Below are 21584 nucleotides of genomic sequence, written 5' to 3'. Positions count from 1 at the left end.
CAAGTTCAAGAAGCTCAGAGAGCCCCAAGTAAGAAGAACCCAAACAGGCCCACACCAAGACACATAGTAATCAAACTGCCAAAAATTCAAGACAAAGAGAGAATCCTAAAAGCAGCAAGAGATAAGCAACAGGTTACCTACAAAGGAACCCCCATAAGGCTCTCAGCTGACTTTTCACAAGAAACATTACAGGCTCGAAGGGAATGGCATGAAGTAATCAAGGTCATGAAAAACAAGGATCTGAATCCAAGACTACTCTACCCAGCAAGGCTATCATTCAAAATAGAAGGTCAAATAAAGAGTTTCCCAGACAAAATAAGGCTAAGGGAATACATTAGCACCAAACCAGCACTGCAAGAAATGTTAAAAGGACTGCTGTAATTACAAGGAGAAATGGGAAGGAAAATAGAACCACACTAAACAAAATTGGCAATAAATAAGTACATATCAATAACCACCTTAAATGTAGATGGACGGAATGCTCCCATAAAAAGACACAGAGTAGCTGATTGGATAAGAAAGCAAGACTCATCTATATGCTGTTTGCAAGAGACCCACCTCACAACAAAAGACTCACATAGATTGAAAGTGAAGGGATGGCAAAAAATCTTTCAAGCAAATGGAAAAGAAAAAAAAGCTGGGGTAGCAATACTTATATCTGATAAAATAGACTTCAGATTGAAGGCCATAACTAGAGACAAAGAAGGTCACTACATAATATTGAAAGGATCTATCCAACAGGAAGATATAACCTTGATAAACATATATGCACCCAATATAGGAGCACCAAAATATATTAAAAAACTATTGGAGGACTTCAAAGGAGAAATTGATCGCAATAAAATCATAGCAGGGGACTTCAACACCCCGCTCACATTACTGGATAGATCCTCTAGACAAAAAATTAGCAAGGAAACACAGACTCTAAATGAAGCACTAGACCAAATGGATTTAATAGATAGCTACAGAGAACTACACCCCAAAACTACAGAATACACATTCTTCTCAAGTGCACATGGAACATTCTCAAAGATATACCACATGTTAGGGCACAAATTAAGTCTCTACAAGTTCAAGAAGATTGAAATTATAACAAGCATCTTCTCAGACAACAATGGTATGAAACTAGAAATCAATTGCAAGAAGAACATACAAAGACATTTTAACACATGGAACCTAAATAGAATGTTATTAAACAATGAATGGGTCATCGAGGAAATCAAGGAAGAAATCAAAAACTTCCAGGAAACCAATGAAAATGAGGACACAACAATACAAAATCTATGGGATGCAGCAAAAGCAGTTCTGAGAGGGAAGTTCATAGCACTACAGGCCTACCTCAAAAAAGAAGAAAAATCTCTAATAGACTACCTAACCTCACAACTTAAAGAACTAGAGAGTAAACAAAAAGAAAACCCCAGAGCAAGTAGAAGAAAGGAAATAGTAAAGATCACAGCAGAAATAAACGACATAGAGACCAAAAAAACAATCCAGAGGATCAATAAAACAAAGAGCTGGTTTTTCGAAAAGATAAACAAGATAGATGGACCCTTAGCTAGACTCACCAAGAAACAAAGAGAGAGAACCCAAATACATAAAATCAGAAATGAAACAGGAGAGATAACAACTGACCCCACAGAAATACAAAAGATCGTTAACAACTATTATGAAAAATTATACGGCAACAAATTCGAAAATCTAAGCGAAATGGACAAATTTCTAGAAACACATAGTCTCCCAAAACTGGATCAGATAGAGATTGAAAACTTGAACAGACCAATAACAACAGAAGAAATTGAAGATGTAATCAAGACTCTTCCAGCAAACAAAAGCCCAGGCCCAGATGGCTTCAGGGGGAGTTTTACCGAACATTCAAAGAAGAACTAATACCCATTCTCCTCAAACTATTTCAAAAAATTCAAGAAGAAGGAAGACTTCCAAACTCGTTTTATGAAGCCAGCATAATTCTAATTCCAAAACCAAAAAAAGACACAACAAAGAAAGAAAACTACAGGCCAATATCCCTGATGAACATAGATGCCAAAATCCTGAACAAAATACTAGCAAATCAAATCCAGCAATACACCAGAAAAATTATCCACCATGACCAGGTGGGATTCATCCCAGGGATGCAAGGCTGGTACAATATTCACAAATCCATAAATGTGATACACCACATAAATAAATTGAAGAATAAAAACCACATGATCATATCAATAGATGCTGAAAAAGCCTTTGACAAAATCCAGCATCCATTTCTGATAAAAACGCTCAGCAGTGTGGGAATTGAGGGATCATACCTAGACATAATAAAGGCCATATATGAAAGACCTACAGCCAACATCATACTCAATGGGCAAAAACTAAAAGCATTTCCCTTAAGAACAGGAACAAGGCAAGGATGCCCACTTTCGCCACTCCTATTTAACATAGTACTGGAAGTCTTAGCCACAGCAATCAGACAGGAAGAAAAAATAAAAGGGATCCAAATTGGAAAGGAGGAAGTGAAATTGTCATTATTTGCAGATGACATGATACTGTGCATAGAAAATCCCAAAGACTCCACCAAAAGCTTACTAGACTTAATAAATGAATTTAGCAAAGTAGCAGGATACAAAATTAACGTCAAGAAATCGATGGCATTCTTATACACCAATGATGAACTCACAGAAAGAGAAACTAAGCAAACAATCCCATTTACCATTGTGGCAAAAAAATTAAGATACCTAGGAATAAACTTAACCAAAGAAATAAAGGACCTATTCGCAGAAAACTACAGGTCTTTGAAAAAAGAAATAGAGCAAGATGTAAAAAAGTGGAAGCACATACCCTGTTCATGGATTGGGAGAATTAACATCATTAAAATGTCCATATTACCCAAAGCAATCTATAGATTCAACGCAATCCCCATCAAAATACCAAAGGCATACTTCACAGAATTAGAACAATTACTTCAAAAGTTCATATGGAACCAAAAAAGGCCTCGAATAGCCACAGCAATCTTGAAAAGGAAGAACAAAGTTGGAGGGATCACAATACCAGATTTCAGGTTTTACTACAAAGCCATCATAATCAAAACAGCCTGGTACTGGCACAAGAACAGGTATATAGACCAGTGGAACAGAATAGAGAACCCAGAAATGGACCCTAGGCAATATACTCAATTAATATTTGACAAAGGTGGCAAGAGCACACAGTGGAGTAAGGACAGCCTCTTTAATAAATGGTGCTGGGAAAATTGGACAGCTACTTGCCGAAAAATGAAACTAGGCCATCAACTTACACCCTACACCAAAATAAACTCAAAATGCATAAAAGACTTAAATGTAACTCATGAATCCATAAAAATCCTAGAGGAGACTGTGGGCAACAAAATCTCAGACATCATACGCAGCAGAATTTTTACTGACACATCACCTAAGGCAATAGAAACAAAGGAGAAAATGAACACATGGGACTACATCAAACTCAAAAGCTTCTGCACAGTGAAAGATACAATGATCAAAACGGAAAGGCTACCCACTGTATGGGAGAGCATAATTGCCAATGATATATCAGATAAGGGGTTAATTTTCAATACATATAGAGTGCTCATACAACTCCACAAAAGGAAGACAAAGAATCCAATTAAAAAATGGGCAGAGGAACTAAATAGACACCTCTCCAAACAGGACATACAAATGGCTAAGAGACATATGAAGAAATGTTCATCATCACTAATTATCAGAGAGATGCAAATCAAAACAACAATGAGGTATCACCTCACACCTGTCAGAATGGCCACCATCAACAAATCATCAAACAACAAGTGTTGGCGAGGGTGTGGAGAAAAGGGGACTCTAGTACACTGTTGGTGGGAATGCAGACTGGTGTAGCCACTATGGAAAACAATATGGTGTCACCTCAAAAAATTAAAAATTGATCTCCCATTTGACCCAGTGATTCCACTTCTAGGAATATACCCTACGAAGCATAAAACACCTATCAGAAAGAATATATGTACCCCCATCTTTGTAGCAGCACTATTTACAATCGCTAAGATCTGGAAACAACCCAAGTGCCCATCAGTAGACGAATGGATCAAAAAGCTGTGGTACATATACACAATGGAGTACTACGCAGAGGTAAGAAAGAAAGATCTCTTATCCTTTGAGACTACATGGAGGGACCTGGAAAGTATCATCCTAAGTGAAACAAGCCAAACAGAGAAAGACAAATTTCATATGATCTCACTGATTTGTGGAATATAATGACCATAACAATTTGAGGACAATCCCCTAAGGAGTGGGGAGGTGGGAGAGGGATGAACCACAGAACTTATACGCATGTATGCATGAACAGTGGACATGGACAACAATCTGGGGAAGGGGCAGGGAGGGAAGGGGGAGGGGGGAATCAGTGGGGGGAAAAAGGAGAATCATCTGCAACAAAAATTAATCAATAAAATAAAAAAAAAACAAAATGAGGTGATGGATGTGTTGATTAGCTTGATTATGGTAATCATTTCACAATGTACATGTATATTAAATTATCACATTATATATTACAAATTTTACATTGTATCACCTAAATACATATAATTTTTATTTGTCAATCATACCTCAATATAACTAGAAAATAAATTTTTAATTAAAATAAAATTTAAAAATAGAAGGCTTGCCTAACGCCAATCAAGACATCGTCACAGATATAGAATCTCTAAAATATAGTTTCCTAATTTTTCACATACAATTCAAAGTTGATGCAGAGACAAATGATTAAAATACATAAAATCTCTTTATAAATTACATGTCACCATATAATAAAAAAAAAGTAGTACTATTTGGAGGTTCTTAAATTCCAGGCTTACATATTTGGTTGAATTCTGTTTGCAGTATAGTTCTAGTAAAATATTTTAAGCGTGGTAGAAACATAATTAAACCAATATATTTAGGAAGATAAATCCTACAGCAGGGTCCCATAAAATGGACAGATTTTCAAATAGACAGATTACAGGTGGGAGAAAATTGTGTTTTGCAGCCTTTCAGGTGTTAGGTAAAAAAGCCCTTGACTAAGATCTCAGCAGTGGGCATGAAAGAGTAGAGAAATATCTGTTCTTTCAGAGGAATGAATGAAATGATTTTAGGATTTTTTAGCTAGGGAGGATTGAGGAAAATGGAAATTGACAGCAGTTTTGTGTTTGGAAAGGCAGGACTGAGTAATCCTGCCTTTGATAGAAGTAGGGAGTTGAGATGGGAAAGACTTTGGAGAATAAATATTAATTTAGATTTACAAATTCTGTTTTATTTGAATTAAATAATCACATTTTCAAATATAGTGCCCTAAAAGAATTTGTACTTAAATAAAATGAAATTAAGTGTAAAGTTTTAGATTTATAAAATGACCATTAGTGGAGTAAATGTTTCAGTGCATTTTTCAATGGAAACATTAAGAGGAAAGTTTACAAAAATATAAGTCATTATATACTTGGACAATGACCACAGAAAAGAAATAGAAGGAAGAAGAGAAACAAGAGAATTTTATAGAAATACAGATTCTGATATCAGAGAAAGAGGAAGAGAAACTAAAAACAGAGAAATCATCAAAAAGGACATAGAGTTCACAAATGTTTAATTCTACAGAAATACCACAAAATATCATTAGGCTAATCTTTACAAAATGAAAAGTTGAGAGTCAGAGAGCCAACAATTAACATTTAAAATTAGTTCTTATTTCTTTTTTGTTTGTTGGTTTCTCTTCACTAAATATTCCCATAAATACTGATTAGTCTACCACTGGTAGGCAGTTGACCAGTTAGGATAATTTGCCAACAGACTTTTATTTTTTCTAAGCAATTATTTCAAAGTACATCAAGTCAAATTTAGTTATAATATAATAAACCCCCAAACCTGGAATCAAGTTTTCCAAGCATTTAATCATACTGGGTTTAATTCGGCAGACTGCATGGGTTAGTTTTTAACAGTAACATAATAAATAATTGGAAAAAAAAGAGAAACCACAAAGAAAAAGAATGAAATATATACTGACTATATCTTTAAATAATCTAAGAAAACCTTCAAAATATCAAAATAGTATGAACAAAAAAGAGTTACTAGCTAACTAGATAAAATATATAAAATGTATATAAAAGATAAAAGCTAACATCATAGTATTATAGAGACAGTTCTAAAAATTATTTTTAAAAATTCAATGTCACAATAGAAAAATGGACAAATATTATAATTTATAGATGTACAATTGTCCAATATACATAAAAAAATATGTTGCCCCTCTAAAATAATCACTAAATTCAATTTGGAGGTTTTTAAAATGAGGACCCCACTTCCCACTGGACCAATTGATAAAAATAACAAAACAATAAATCATTTGCACCACATTCTATCATATTTATTACAAATGAATTTGATAGTCAGATCATAGCTTATGACTACAGGCTACTGACTTCTTAATTCTGAATCCTCTACTTAAGCTTATTTCTTCACTCTGTGAGACAGGTGAGAAAACTGAAGAGGCCTTACCCAAGGGGTTAGAATGAAGCCTTGGGTGGAAAAGCAGAAAGGCTAGGCCTCCTGACCCATGAACAATATCTCCTTCCGTGTTCACCCATCAGAAAATGCACTTCATACTCACTGGTCAGCAAGGCTGGAAGAAGCCTAGAGTAACAGGCTAATGGAGCTCCTTCAGCAAGGAAAGAACCATCAACCACAGGCAAGAAAATCACCCACTAATGACAAAAATTAAAGTAGATTAAGAAAAGTACATATAGTGCTATTATACAGGTAGATATCTTTATTACTTAAGTTTAGCCACACACACACACACACACACACACACACACACACACAAAATGATTGGGCCCTGTCCAGTGTGCTTCAGTGGTTAGAGTGTCAGCCTGCACATGGAAGGGTTTTTGGTTCAATTCCTGGTCAAGAGCACGTACCTGTATTGCAGGTTCGATCCCTGCCCCAGTCGTGGTGCATGCAAGAGGCAACCAATAGATGTATCTCTCTATCTCTCTTTCCCTTCCTCCCTCCCTCCCTTCCACTCTCTCAAAAAGTCAATGGAAAAATATCCCCAGGTAAGGATTAACAAACAAACAAACAAAAGATTGGAAAGGTTAAACATTTTAACAATGCTCATTACTGAGATGTTAATTTAATTTGTGATATCTGCTTACCTTTATTTGGACACATTTATTTTATTCATTTTCTATAATGAATACATATAACTTTAACAACAACATTTAAAGTATTTAAAAACTGGCAAAGCAATTAATTTCTCTAGTATTAGTACTTCAAAGTTTTGTATTTGAAAATATATTTCAGATAGAGGAATGCATACATCTCTTTTAAACATTTTTACTCCTGGTAAAGTTTTTCTTTTCTCTGTGGTTTTAAGTATTTAAGTTTTCAGCCTTGTTAGACAGAAAATGTTTGATTATCTGATAAAATAACATAATTTACAAATCCTTTCTTTATTCCAGAACGCATATAAATAACCCTTCCAAAATTAAAATCTCTTCATTGTCACTATTTTAAATATAAAACTGATACTGGATAGATAGATAGGTCGATTGATTAAATAATCTGTTATGAAGAACCTTTTGCTATTTCTGATTTATAAACATAATTTATCTAGATAACATCCCTATAAAATAACAGATATGTAAAAAACACTTTTTGTTGAAGTCCGTCATAATTCCAACTGAGAAAAAAAACCTTATGCATTGATATTACATATATACATATTTTTTAAATGTATTGGGAAACTAAACTTTTTTCTATCATTACATTGTCTTATTTTCTTTTTTATTATCCTGAATGCATATTCCACTTTTTTATCTAATCCTGATAGACAATACTAGAGTCGTATTAACACTTTAAATTTTAGAACAAAAATATAAAAGATTCATTTTTTTTCACTGTCCTTCATCAATTCAATGAAGCATGGAACTTGCCAATTATTCCAACTCATTTTCCTAATACAAAAAGTTACCAATTCTATCCCTAGGAACATATAAGTAGGCTTTATAAAAATTAAATCATTTAGCAATTTTTAGAAGTCATTTGAAAAACAGTTCATTTAATGTTCTCTTGAAATATATTTAACTTTTTTAATATAAAAAACTATCCATGAATATTTAATCTAAAAATAACAAATAAATATTTTTATTAATTTTTTGGTAAAAATATATATATGTATATATATATATATATATGTAGAGAGAGAGAGAGAGAGAGAGAAAGAAGAGAGAGAGATTATCTCCAACATTATATACATTGAAGCATAAGAAAGATCAAAAGTTTGAATTGAACATTCTTATTGGAATTTTATTTATTTTGATGAATAAATTATAATTAAAATGTGCAGGTAAATATGACTACTGCTACCTTTTTAGTAACATCTTATTAATTGGAAACAAGTGTGTAAATGACTACATTTATCAGTGCTCATCACTGTGTTCAGCATTGAAGACAAAAGTCATATATTTATCAGAATTATTTTGTTACATACCAGGTCAGGGAGGGTTGAGAAGCATAAGCCACAAAGTTTTTGTACAGCAAAAAATAAGAATAATAAACAAAGTAAAAATGCAATCTATTGAATGGTAGAATATATTTGCAAAACATATCTTCAATAAGGGGCTACTATCTAAAATACATTAAGTAACTCCTGCATCACAATAGCAAATACATAAATAAATAAAGTAGCCCAATTAAAAATGGTTAAATGACTTGAATAGACATTTTCCCAAAGAAGTTATATAAATGGTCATCAGATACATAAAAAAATGCTTACCATCACTAATAATCATGGAAATGCAATCAAAACCTGAATGAGATATTACTTCACACCTGTTAGAATGGATATTATAAAAAAAAACAAAAAACAAAAACAAAAGATAACAAGTTTTGGAAATGATATGGAGAAATTGGAATACATTTATATTGTTTGTGGGAATGTAAAACATTTTGAAAAACAGTATGAGAGTTTCAAAACAAGTGAAAAATAGCGCTCCTGTATGACCCAGCAATTCCAATTTTGGGTATATATCCAACAGTAATAAAATTTGAATCTTGAAGAGATGTCTGTACTCCTAGTTTCATTGCAGCATTATTCACAATAGCCTAGAGGTAGAAAGAACCTAAATGTCCACTGATGGATGAATGGATAAAGAAAATGTGATGCATACATACAATGGAATATTATTCACCCTTAAAAAAAACAAAATTCTGCCATATGTGGCTACATGGATGAACCTGGAAGACATCCTAATTGAAATAAGAAAGTCACAAAAGGGCAAATACGGAATGATTCCACATATATGAGGTATCTAAACTAGTCAAACTCATAGAAACAGAGAGTAGAATGGTGATTGTCAGAGCTAGTGGGAGTAGAAAACTGGGAGTTGCTGTTCAATGAAAATGAAGTTTGGTATACAAGATAAGTAATTTCTAAAAATTGTTATACAACATTGTAGGTATAACTAAAAATACCATATGTATAAAAATTATTATGAGGGTAGCTTTCTTTTAAGTGTTCTTACCATAATAAAAAATTAAATTAAAAATTGCAATTCTTTCAATTATTAATACACTCATCTATTCCATTTTTACTAATACTACAGAGAAAAAGATAAATAACAAAAAGTATATCATTGTAAAGTAGTCTGTAAGCTTAAAATCACAACTTTTAATATTTATTTAATAGGCAATTTTTCCAATAGTTTTTAAGGAAGGAAACACTATAGATATTTTTCTTTGTAACCATTGCAGCAAATAACTGTAGCTTCTACAATTAATTTTTATATTACTATTATTTTTAATATGACCTCATTAAAAGAGAAATAAATTTTGAAAAAAATATATATGAGTTTTTTTGGGTTTTTTTGATCCTCACCCGAGGACATTTTTCCATTTTTTGTTCAGGTAGAGTGGAGGGAGAGAGAGAGAGAGAAAAACATTGATGTGAAAGGAACACATCAAGTGGCTGCTACCCGCACGACCCAGCAGGGCCGGGGACAAACTGCAGCCGAGGTACACACCCCTAGCGGGAACCGAACCTGGGTCTCTCAGGACTGCAAGCCGAAGCTCTAACCGCTGAGCCAAACCGGCCAGGGCTATATATGAGTTTTGACTTTGAAGAGGCACTTCACTCATATTTTGGAACACTTGCAAGGATTTGAGAATTTAAAAGCTTTTGTCAAAGACCTATAAGCTTCTGAAAAATAATACATAAACATTTATGAACAGGAATGCAACTGTGCAATTTGTGCATAGTTAGCATAAGTTATTTTCACATGAACCTTAATGTCTTAAGCTCATATTCTGGAAGCTTTTCCAATTTTCAAAAAGCTCTATTTAAATATTCCTGGCCTCTCTTGTTTGATTTAGGTCTGCAGGACTGCTGTGCTCCAAGTTAGGAACATAACAACTTAAAGGAGCTCAGTTGTGTATTGTGCAAACCAGGTGCATAATGAAGTCTGTTCCTTGGTTCAGCTGTTTTGATCTTTCCTCACTGTCTTGTATGAACTCTGCAAGACTGTATGACAACATCTGCCCATTAGTCCCTGAAATCTGTCCTGCCATTTAATGAAGCTTCTCATTTTCTTAGTATTGTTTCTGTATTTGACGAAAACATTCTTGATACCTAAGTAAACATTGTCTTATTCTGAACTACTACTCTACTTCCACACACAGATCCATGAGCACATACATATAATGGAACAAAAACAAACAAAAAAAAAATGCCTTAGGGTTTCTTCAGGATGGAGTTCTAATAATCTTCTCCTAATTTGGTGTTGGAGCAAATTTTGCAAAACAGAAATCTTCTTTGAAAGTATCTCACTGAAGGTCATCCAAAAACTAACAGGCAATCACAAACTAAGAAGCTCACTCTCAGTTTCTCAGGAATAATGGTTGTAGTTGATTATGCTGATTATGCTTAAAGAATAATTTAAACAGAGTTTGATGAGTAGTCATTGACTTAGAGAAGACCTGCTCTTTGTCCTTGTGTTCAGAAGGGGAAAGCAGTTGCAGTTAAATTAAAATGAATAAGTCATCCCTTGGAGGTAAGTAACAGAAGGCTCATATTAAAGTCAACTGAAGGTACAAAATATAAATCAAGCAAAAGTTCATTAAAATTTTCATCCCAATGACCGTCACATGCCACTAACACATACAAATATATATATATATATATATGTTCTATTACTGACATATAATTGACATGTAGTATGTATCTTAAAGAAACTCTTAGTATGCTGTATTTTGTTCACAGCTGCATTTCAAATCAGAATAATGCTTTAATGTATCAAAATGTATGAAATATATGCTAGATTATGTGTTTTATTTGTATAATCAAAATATTTTAATGCCTTAAACTTATTTTGTTTAATTTTAAAGTAGACTACCTAATATTATACTGCCAATAATGACCCCTTAATAAATACTGACTGACCAAAGAGGGTAATTGTTATGAAAGATGATTGTCATGTGTACAGAGACTCACCATCACTATCACACACACACACAATATGACACAATTAAAAAGGAAAATAAAACAGCACAAAAATGTTAAAGCACATCTACAAGATTAACAACTAAAAAGGAAGACTTGTTTTTGGTTTCTTGTAAGGGGAAGATTGAGGCAAAGAGTAAAATGGAGAGAAAAAAAAGAAAAAGAAAAATAGCTACAGTAGCCAGGACTCAATTCATAAGGGTTTTATAAACCAAAGCCAACAACATGAATTGTTCTTGGAAGCAAATATGCAATCATAGCCAGTCTTGGAGCATGGATATTACATTTAACATATGGCAGATTTGTTCAAGCATATGGTACACCAAATTACATTTGTGGAAACTTTCTCTTTTCCCCTCCATCCTTTCCTATGGGAGAGAGTGCTTCTGGGGTTACGAAGCAATGGGCATCTGCTATAGAATATGAGGCTGATATCTTCAAACCAAACTAGCAAGCGTAGGTTTAGACTTGGTTCTGCACCCACAGGAAAAGTCAAGTGGCTATAGTGTTTGGAGGCTAGAGCATTATAGATTCCAGAAAATCCTAATATGTTATCTTTAGTAAATAGCATTCATTATGTTTCTATTGGATTTTCAGGATCCTGGGAATAACTTTCATTCAAGCCAGGGCTTAGTCTGGGCTCCACAGAAGCACAGGTGCTCTGTGGATAGAATTCAGGGATCCCTGATGTTAAGTGGGAAAAATTTTTTCTCAGTTTAACTAAAATTTGTTTTTTACTTTTATCATGACTAACTAATAAACCCCAGTAGTATTAGCAGTAACTATGATTTTGTAACCAACAGAAGTCATAGATATTATTATATCACATTTTAGTTGTCACAGATCTCTTAAATATTGTTATGGCTATAATGACTTCAATATTGCTATAGTTATTAGACTTACCAATAGACATTGTTATTTAAAAAATAATAAAAATGTACACAACCTTATTTCACAAATTTAATATTGTGATGAATGTGTTCTAAGTAGTTACATTATAATCTCATGTGTTTTGTTCTATGCATTTAATGTTATTTTAATTTAGCATATATGCACATCACCAGAGGTCCCAGGAGTTTGTGACTTTAAAAAGGTTAAGGACCTCTACTTTAAATAGCTCAAAAAACCTCTAAGGAGCCCAGCCAGTGTAGCTCAGTGGTTTGAGCATTGTCCCATGGACTGAGAGGTCCCGGTTTGATTCCCGGGTTTCGGGTTTGATACCCAGTAGGGTGTGTGCAGGAGGCAGCCAATCAATGTTTCTCTCTCACATTGATGTTTCTATCTCTCTCTCCCTTCCCCTCTCTCTTTCTAAAAAAAAAAAAAAGAACAAAAAACTCCAAGGTTTCAAAAAGGGATTAAGAACACCCATATTTGACAACAAGCTAAATATGGTGACTTCATACAAGATTTTTCTTAGCTTGAAATGCAAAATTTGACAATGACTTGAAATAATAATATTGTTAATGATGTATCAGAGCTCCAAGCTTTAGTACCTGTGTCACTATCTATGGAAATTACATTGTTTCCAGGAATGTCAGAGAATTGGAAAGTACTAACAAACAGCAATCTAATTGTGTAAGGGACTGAAGAAATGAGGTACATTTATAGGTGATGTTCTGAAAATTATAACTGTAAATTTATCAAGTGTCAGCACACACACATTGGACCTATGTATACTTACAAGAACACACACACACATTCATGTCCAAGAATTTTAATCACCCATTCATCTAAATGTGAAAAGCTGGACATTGAATCATTTCTGGATCAAACTAAAAAAAATGCTTAATCTGCATCTAATTTTTACATGTCCTTGACAGTTGTTGTTTTTTTTTTTTGTTTTTTTTTTGTTTTTTTTTATCCTCACCCGAGGATATTTTTTCCATTTTTGGTACAGATAGAATGGGAGGGAGAGAGAGGAAGGGAGAGAGAGTGAGAAACATCGACGTGAAGGGACACATCGAGTGGCTGCCACCCGCACGACCAACCAGGGCCGGGGACAAACTGCAACCAAGGTACATGCCCTTAGCGGGAACCGAACCCGGGTCTCTCCAGACCGCAGGCCAACGCTCTAACCGCTGAGCCAAACCGGCCAGGGCAGTTGTTGTTTTTTTTAATTCCCCCTGTGGTCATGCTTAGAGAGAGGAAGGGAGAGAGGGAGAGAGAGAGAGACAGAGAGACATCGATCAGTTGCCTTCCCCATGTGCACCAACTGGGGATCAAACCAGAAACCCAGGCAGGTGTCCTGACTGGGAATTGAACTGGCAACCATTCAGTGCACAAGATGATGCTTAACCAACTGAGCCACTCTGACCAGGCTGTCCTTGACAGTTTAAACTACAAAACTGGCATTCTAATCTTAAACTTCTATACATAAAATTGACACTTGAGTCTTAAAATTCTACACTTAAAATTGGCATTCTATTCTGCTAAGCTAGCAGTATAAGTTGTCATGAAAATGCCAATTGGTTTTAAGTGTTTTTTTTTTTCTTTTAAATAAGTTTTTATTGTTTTTTTAAGAGAGGAAGGGAGAGAGAGATAGAAACATCAATGTGAGAGAGAAACATCCATCAGCTGCTTCTTGCACACCCCTTACTGAGGATCGAGCCTGCAACCCGGGCATGTGCCCTGACCAGGAATCAAACGGGGACCTCTCTGTCCATGGGACAACATTCAGCCACTGAGCTACACCAGCCAGGCTATACCCTGAATTTTTGCTTTCTATAGACCTAGAAGGGAAGGATCTGAAATTATGTTTCCATACATGACACTCAATCCACTGACCCACACTGGCCAGGCTGTTTTTCTTTTTTAAATTTATTTTAGTGCCTAAGTCATTTGAGAAAATTTTCCTTACAAAACAGTTATGGCAAATTATTTTTTAGTCAATTTGATTCTATCTCAGTGCCCCGTGTATAACAACAACATTCAGAGGAAATGATAGCAGTGCCCTATATGGGCAATAGTGTCAAGAAGAATTTTCCAAGGTTTCAGAACAAAGATACAGAGCAATTGGTTAAACATAATTATAATAGTCTCAGCCTAGGCATCACTGGAGAATGAAGCCTGTGGTGAAAGTTTATTGGGGAGTTTGAAAAGTAAGAATGCAAGAAAAGTGAGACAGGGAAGATGGAGATCAAATACTGAGGGTACCTGAAGTCAAATGCCAATTCCAAGGAAGATGAAGAATGATAGATCAAGAAGAAAGTTGTAGCTCAGAGATTTTAGTATGCAAGAAGGCTACGTAAATGCAAATTGGAGTTAAGACTAAAGGCAGGCCCTGGCTGGGTAGCTCAGTTGATTATAGCTTTGTCCAGATATGCCAAGATTGCAGGTTAGATCTCCAATCAGGACACATAAAAGAATCAATCAATGAATGCATCAATAAGTGAAACAATAAATCAATCTCTCTTTATCTCTCTCTCTAATAAATACTTAATTTAAAGACAAAAGGCAGCCCGGACATAAATGTCAAGGTCTAGAAATGAGAGAACCTAGAAAAGTAAGTATAACAGAACCTCAATAAGTTCTAAAACCCAATGCATAATAAGTATAAATAAAATTTTTAGTAAGTATATCCTAGTTTAACTGATGAAAACCAAATACAAAGAGGATATCTTGAAGAAGGCAGATGTAAAGATACATTATCTTCAAATAAACAATACTATTGATAATTGTTTTCCAATAAAAAATATGAAATCCATGAAGCAAAGGAATGCTACTTTAAAAACAGAAATAACTGCTAATTTAGAATACTATACCCATTTAAATATTCTTCTAAAATGAAGATAAAATTTAGATTTTTTTAGATAAATTAAAAAAAATAAGAGAGCTTTAATATATGCTAAGGAACTTCTGGCAAAGGAAAATTGTACCAGGTAGCAGCCTGGACATGCAGGAACAAAGGAAGAAAACTGCACAGAATTAAGAGACATTTTTTTATAAGTTAATGTAAGGTATTACAAACAATGAGTATTATGTCTTGTGGTGTTAAATATCTGTAAAATTAAAATATATAACAATACTATAAAAGGTAAAAGGGGAGTAAATATAATATTCAAATCTTCCAATATTGCCTGGAAAGTGAAAAAATACTAAATTACAGTTGAATATAATGAACTATCAAAAGAATAACCATACTAAGAGGATAACCAACAGAGAGCAATTGAATTTAAGAAAAAAAACTTGGTTATTCCAAACATGGGCAAAAAGGACAAGATATGAACTAAATAATATCACTGATGAAAAAAACTATAAGAATTATTTTGAAGTCAAAATATAACCATATCAGGAGAATAAGAACACAAGTCACAGACTGGAAGAAAATATTTGCAAAGTACACATCTGATAAAGGACTGTTATGCAAAATACACAAAGAACTCTTACAACTCAGCAATAAGAAACACACAACATGATTAATAAATTGGCCAAAGACACCTTAACAGACACCTCATCATAAAGCCTATAGAAAGATGCTTCACAACATATGTTATTAGGGAAATGTAAATTAAAACAATAATAAGATACTAATATACACCTACTAGAATGGCCAAAATCTGGAACACTTAGAACACCAAATGGAGGGAGGATGTGGAGCAATAGGAATACTCATCCATTGCCAGGGAGGATGCAAAATGGTATATAACCCCTTTGGAAGACAATTTGGAGGTTTCTTACAAAACTAAACATACTGTTACCATATGATCCAACAACTGAACCCCTTGGTATTTGCCCAAAGTAGTCCACAAAAACCTGCACATGAATGTTTATAGCAGCTTTATTCATAATTGCCAAAACTTGGAAGCAATTAAGATGTCCTTCAGTAGGTGGATTGATAAACTGTGCTACATCAAGACAATGAAATATTATTCAGTGCTAAAAAGAAATGAGCTATTAAATCATGAGAAGATATGGGGGAACATTAAATGTATATTACTAAGTAAAAGGAGCCAATCTCAAAAGACTGTGTACTTTATTATTCCAACTACATAACATTCTGAAATAGGTATAACACTAGGGACACTAAAAATATTAGTGAGTGTAAGAGATTGGGAGGGTAGGGGTAATTAGGCAGACCACAGAAGAATTTTAGGGCAGTGAACTTACTCTGTATGATATCATAACTATGGATACATGTAATTATACATTTGTCCAAACCCACAAAATGTACAATACCAAAAGTGAGCTCTAACTTAAACAGGACTTTAGGCAACTATTGTATCACTTTAGGCTCATCTATAGTAAACACTGTACCATTATTGTGAGTGATGTTGATAATGAGGAAGGCTGTGCATGTGTTGAGGCAGAGATTATAAGAAAAAATCTGTACCTTCCTCTTAACTTTGTTGTGAACCTAAATCTACCCTAAAAAAGTAAAGTCTTAATTTAAAAACTACATTTTATAGAACTTGGAGGTAAAATGGTATAAGAAGATTGACTACTTAAATAATATGCAAAATAAAGTTAATGTAACAATATTTAGGTCCAACAAAATGGATATCAAGGTAAGATTCATTACTAGAGGCAATGTGGGACTTATCATAATGAAGGTCAATTTATCAGGAGATAGGATTCTGAATTTACATGAATCTAATAACATAGTTTCAAATTAGGTAAAACAAAAACGGACAGAGAAATAAAACAATTAACAAACAATGATGAATTTCAATACACCTTTTGCAATAACTGATAGAAAAAGTAGACAAAAATTATTATGGATGCAGAACAAGATTAACAGCTTTGAGTGGACATATATAAACTGCTGTAACCAAAACATCTAGAATATATATTGTTTGAAGCATTCTTGGAACACATACCTGAATTGAAAACATTCTGGGTCTTAAAGCAAACCTCACATATTTTGAAAGGGTTGGCATAGTTTGAGTATTCTCTCTGATCACAGTGGAATAAAATCAACAACAAAAGCAAGGATATCCCTAAATGTCTGCAAATTAGACAATATACTCCTAAATAATCTGTGTATGAGAGAAGAATCATAGTCATACACATAGTCTATATATATATATATATATATATATATATATATATATATTATTATTTTTTTTTTCTTATCCTCACCGGAGGACATGTTTCCGGTTTTTTTTGTTGTTGTTGTTCAGATAGAGCAGGAGGGAGAGAGAGGAACAGAGAGAGAGAGAGAAATATCGATGTGAAAGGGACACATCGCATGGCTGCCTCCTGCACGACCCAACCAGGGCCAGGGACAAACTGCAACTGAGGTAACGTGGCCTTAGCAGGAACCAAACCTGGGTCTCTCCCGGCCGAAGGCCTATGCTCTTCCCGCTGAGCCAAACCGACCAGGGCCTTAGAAAATATTTTAATTGAGTTACAATAAAAACATGACAGAAAATCATGAAACATGCAGCTAAAGCTGTACTCAGAGAATAGCTTTAGAATTAAATTCATATTTTTGAAAATTTTTAAAATGTGGAAATTCATTGATGTAATTTTTCATCCACAAATGAACCCCCAAAAAAACACAAACCAAGCCCATAGTGTTAAGAAAAGAAATATTATACAAAATTAATTAAATAAAAACCAACATACAATAGAATCAATAAAGACAAAATTTGTGTTTTTTTTAGAAATGGTTAGAAATTTGTAAACTCTTAAAAGTATAACAATAACAAACCAAAAAAAAAATGCACAGGTAATCATTATCAGGAGTCATTGCCACATTTCTACATACCCTACAAAGGCATTAAAAAGTAAGGCATTAAATTTGAAGTTTCAGATAAAATAAAATAAATAAATTCACTTAAAAACACAATTTATCCAACTTGGCACAGACAAAACCTCAACATTCTGAAAAAAAAAAGTAGTCATATACACACACATGATCATCTATTTCTAATTAAAATGATTCCATAATTTAAAATACTATCTCTAAGTAAATTTCAGGAAGAGATAGCCTCATCACTGCATTCTTCTAAATATTTTTTCTTTCTTTTTTTTTTTAATTAATTAATTTTTGTTACAGATGTTTCTCCTTTTTCCCCCACTGATTCCCCTCCTCCCCCTCCCTCCTTGCCCAGTCCCCAGCTTTGTTGTCCATGTCCATTGTTCATGCATGCATGCATATAAATTCTGTGGTTTATTTCCCCCACCCCCTCTTCTGAGGATTGTCAGTCTGTACCCCACTTCCACGTTTCTGGGACTACCCCATTACTCAGACAGTTATGGTCATTATATTCCACAAATAAGTGAGATCATATGATACTTGTCTTATTCTGCTTGGCTTATTTCACTTAGGATAATACTTTCAAGGTCCCTCCATGTCGTCTCAAAGAATAAGAGATCTTTCTTTCTTACCGCTGCATAGTACACCATTGTGTATATGTAGCAATGCTTTTTTATCCATTCGTCTACTGATGGACACTTGGGCTGTTTCCAAATCTTAGCTATTGTAAATAGTGCTGCTACAAACATGGGGGTACATATATTCTTCCTGATTGGTGTTACAGGCTTCTTAGGATATATTCCTAGAAGTGGGATCACTGGGTCAAATGGAAGTTCAATTTTTAATTTTTTGAGTTAACACCATATTGTTTTTCATAGTGGCTACACCAGTCTGCATTCCCACCAGCAGTGTACTAGAGTCCCCTTTTCTCCACACCCTGGCCAACACTTGTTGTTTGATGATTTGTTGATGGTGGCCATTCTGACAGGTATGAGGTGATACCTCATTGTTGTTTTAATTTGCATCTCTCTGATGATTAGTAGTGATGAGCATTTCTTCATATGTCTCTTGGCCATTTGTATGTCCTGTTTGGAGAGGTGTCTATTTAGTTCCTCTGCCCAATTTTTAATTGGCTTATTTGTCTTCCTTTTGTTGAGTTGTATGAGCACTCTCTATATATTGGAAATTAACCCCTTATCTGATATATCATTGGCAATGATGCTCTCCCATACAGTGGGTAGCCTTTCCATTTTGATGACTGTATCTTTGGCTGTGCAGAAGCTTTTTAGTTTGATGTAGTCCCATGTGTTCATTTTCTACTTTGTTTCTATTGCCTTAGGTGATGTATCAGTGAAAATTCTGCTGCGTATGATGTCTGAAATTTTGTTGCCTACAGTTTCTTCTAGAATTTTTATGGATTCACGGGTCACATTTAAGTCTTTAATCCATTTTGAACTTATTCTTGTGTATGGTGTAAGTTGATGGTCTAGTTTCATTTTTCTGCATGTAGCTGTCCAATTTTCCCAACACCGTTTATTAAAAAGGCTGTCCTTACTCCCCTGTATGCTATTGCCACCTTTTTCAAATATTAATTGAGCATACTGCCTTGGGTCCATTTCTGAGTTCTCTGTTCTGTTCCAAAGGTCTATCTGCCTGTTCATGTGCCATTACCAGGCTGTTTGATTACAGTGGTTTTGTAGTATAACCTGAAATCTGGTAATGTGATCCCTACAACTTTGTTCTTTTTCAAAATTGCTGTGGCTATTTGAGATCTTTTTTGGTCCCATATGAACTTTTGAAGTACTTGATCTAATTTTGTGAAGTATGCTGTTGGTATTTTGATGGGTATTGCATTGAATGTACAGATTGCTTAGAGTAATATGGACGTTTTAATGATGTTAATTCTTCCAGTTCATTAACAGGGTATGTGGTTTCACTTTTTTATATCTTCCTCTATTACTTTTTTCAATGACCTGTAGTTTTCTGTGAATAGGTCCTTTATTTCGTTGGTTAAGTTTATTACCAGTTATCTTAATTTTGTGCTGCAATGATAAATGGGATTGTTTTCTAAGTTTCTCTTTCTGTGAGTTTATCATTGGTATATAAGAATGCCATTGATTTCTTGATGTTAATTTTGTATCCTGCTACTTTGCCAAATTCATTTATTAAGTCTAGTAAATTTTTGATGGAGTCTTTTGGGTTTTCTACGTATAGTTTCATGTCATCTGCAAATAATGACAGTTTCCCTTCCTCCTTTCCAACTTGGATCCCTTTTATTTTTTCTTCCTGTCGGATTGCTGTGGCTAAGACTTCCAGTACTATGTTAAATAAGAGTGATGAAAGTAGGCATCCTTGCCTTGTTCCTGTTCTTAAGGAAAATGCTTTTCGTTTTTGCTCATTGAGTTTTATGTTGGCTGTAGGTTGTTCATATATGGCCTTTATTATGTCAAGATATGATCCCTCTATTCCCACATTGCTGAGCTTTTATCAGAAATGGATGCTGGATTTACTCGAAGGCTTTTTCAGCATCCATTGATATAATCATGTGGTTTTTATTCTTCATTTTATTTATGGGGTGTATCACGTTTATTGATTTGCGAATATTGTACCAGCCTTGCATCCCTGGGATGAATCCCACTTGGTCATGGTGGATAATTTTTTTGGTGTATTGCTGGGTTTGATTTGCTACTATTTTGTTCAGGATTTTGGTGTCTATGTTCATCAGGGATATTGGCCTGTAGTTTTCTTTCTTTTTATTGTCTTTTTCAGGTTTTGGAATTAGAAGTATGCTGGCTTCATAAAACGAGTTTGGAAGTCTTTCTTCTTCTTGAATTTTTTGAAATAGTTTGAGAATGGGTGTTAGTTCTTCTTTGAATGTTCGGTAAAACTCCCCCGTGAAGCCATCTGCGTCTGGGCTTTTGTTTGCTGGGAGAGTCTTGATTACATCTTCAATTTCTTCTGTTGTTATTGGTCTGTTCAAGTTTTCTATCTCTTCCTGGACCAGTTTTGGGAGACTATGTGTTCCTAGAAATTTGTCCATTTTGCTTAGATTGTCAAATTTGTTTTCATATAATTGTTCATAGTAGTTGTTAAAGATCTTTTATATTTCTGTGGTGTCAGTTGTTACTTCTCCTCTTTCATTCTCCTCTTTCATTTCTAATTTTGTGTATTTGGGTTCTCTCTCTTTGTTTCTTGGTGAGTCTAGCTAAGGGTCCATCAGTCTTGTTTATCTTTTTGAAAAACCAGCTCTTTGTTTCATTGATCCTTTGAATTGTTTTTTTGGACTCTATTCATTTATTTCTGCTCTGATCTTTACTATTTCCTTCCTTCTACTTGCTCTGCAGTTTTCTTTTTGTTTGCTCTC

This window comes from Molossus molossus, unplaced genomic scaffold, assembly GCF_014108415.1.
Source record: "Molossus molossus isolate mMolMol1 unplaced genomic scaffold, mMolMol1.p scaffold_m16_p_2, whole genome shotgun sequence".
NCBI classification, from domain to species: Eukaryota; Metazoa; Chordata; class Mammalia; order Chiroptera; family Molossidae; genus Molossus; species Molossus molossus.
Note: the sequence above shows the minus strand (reverse complement) of the source record.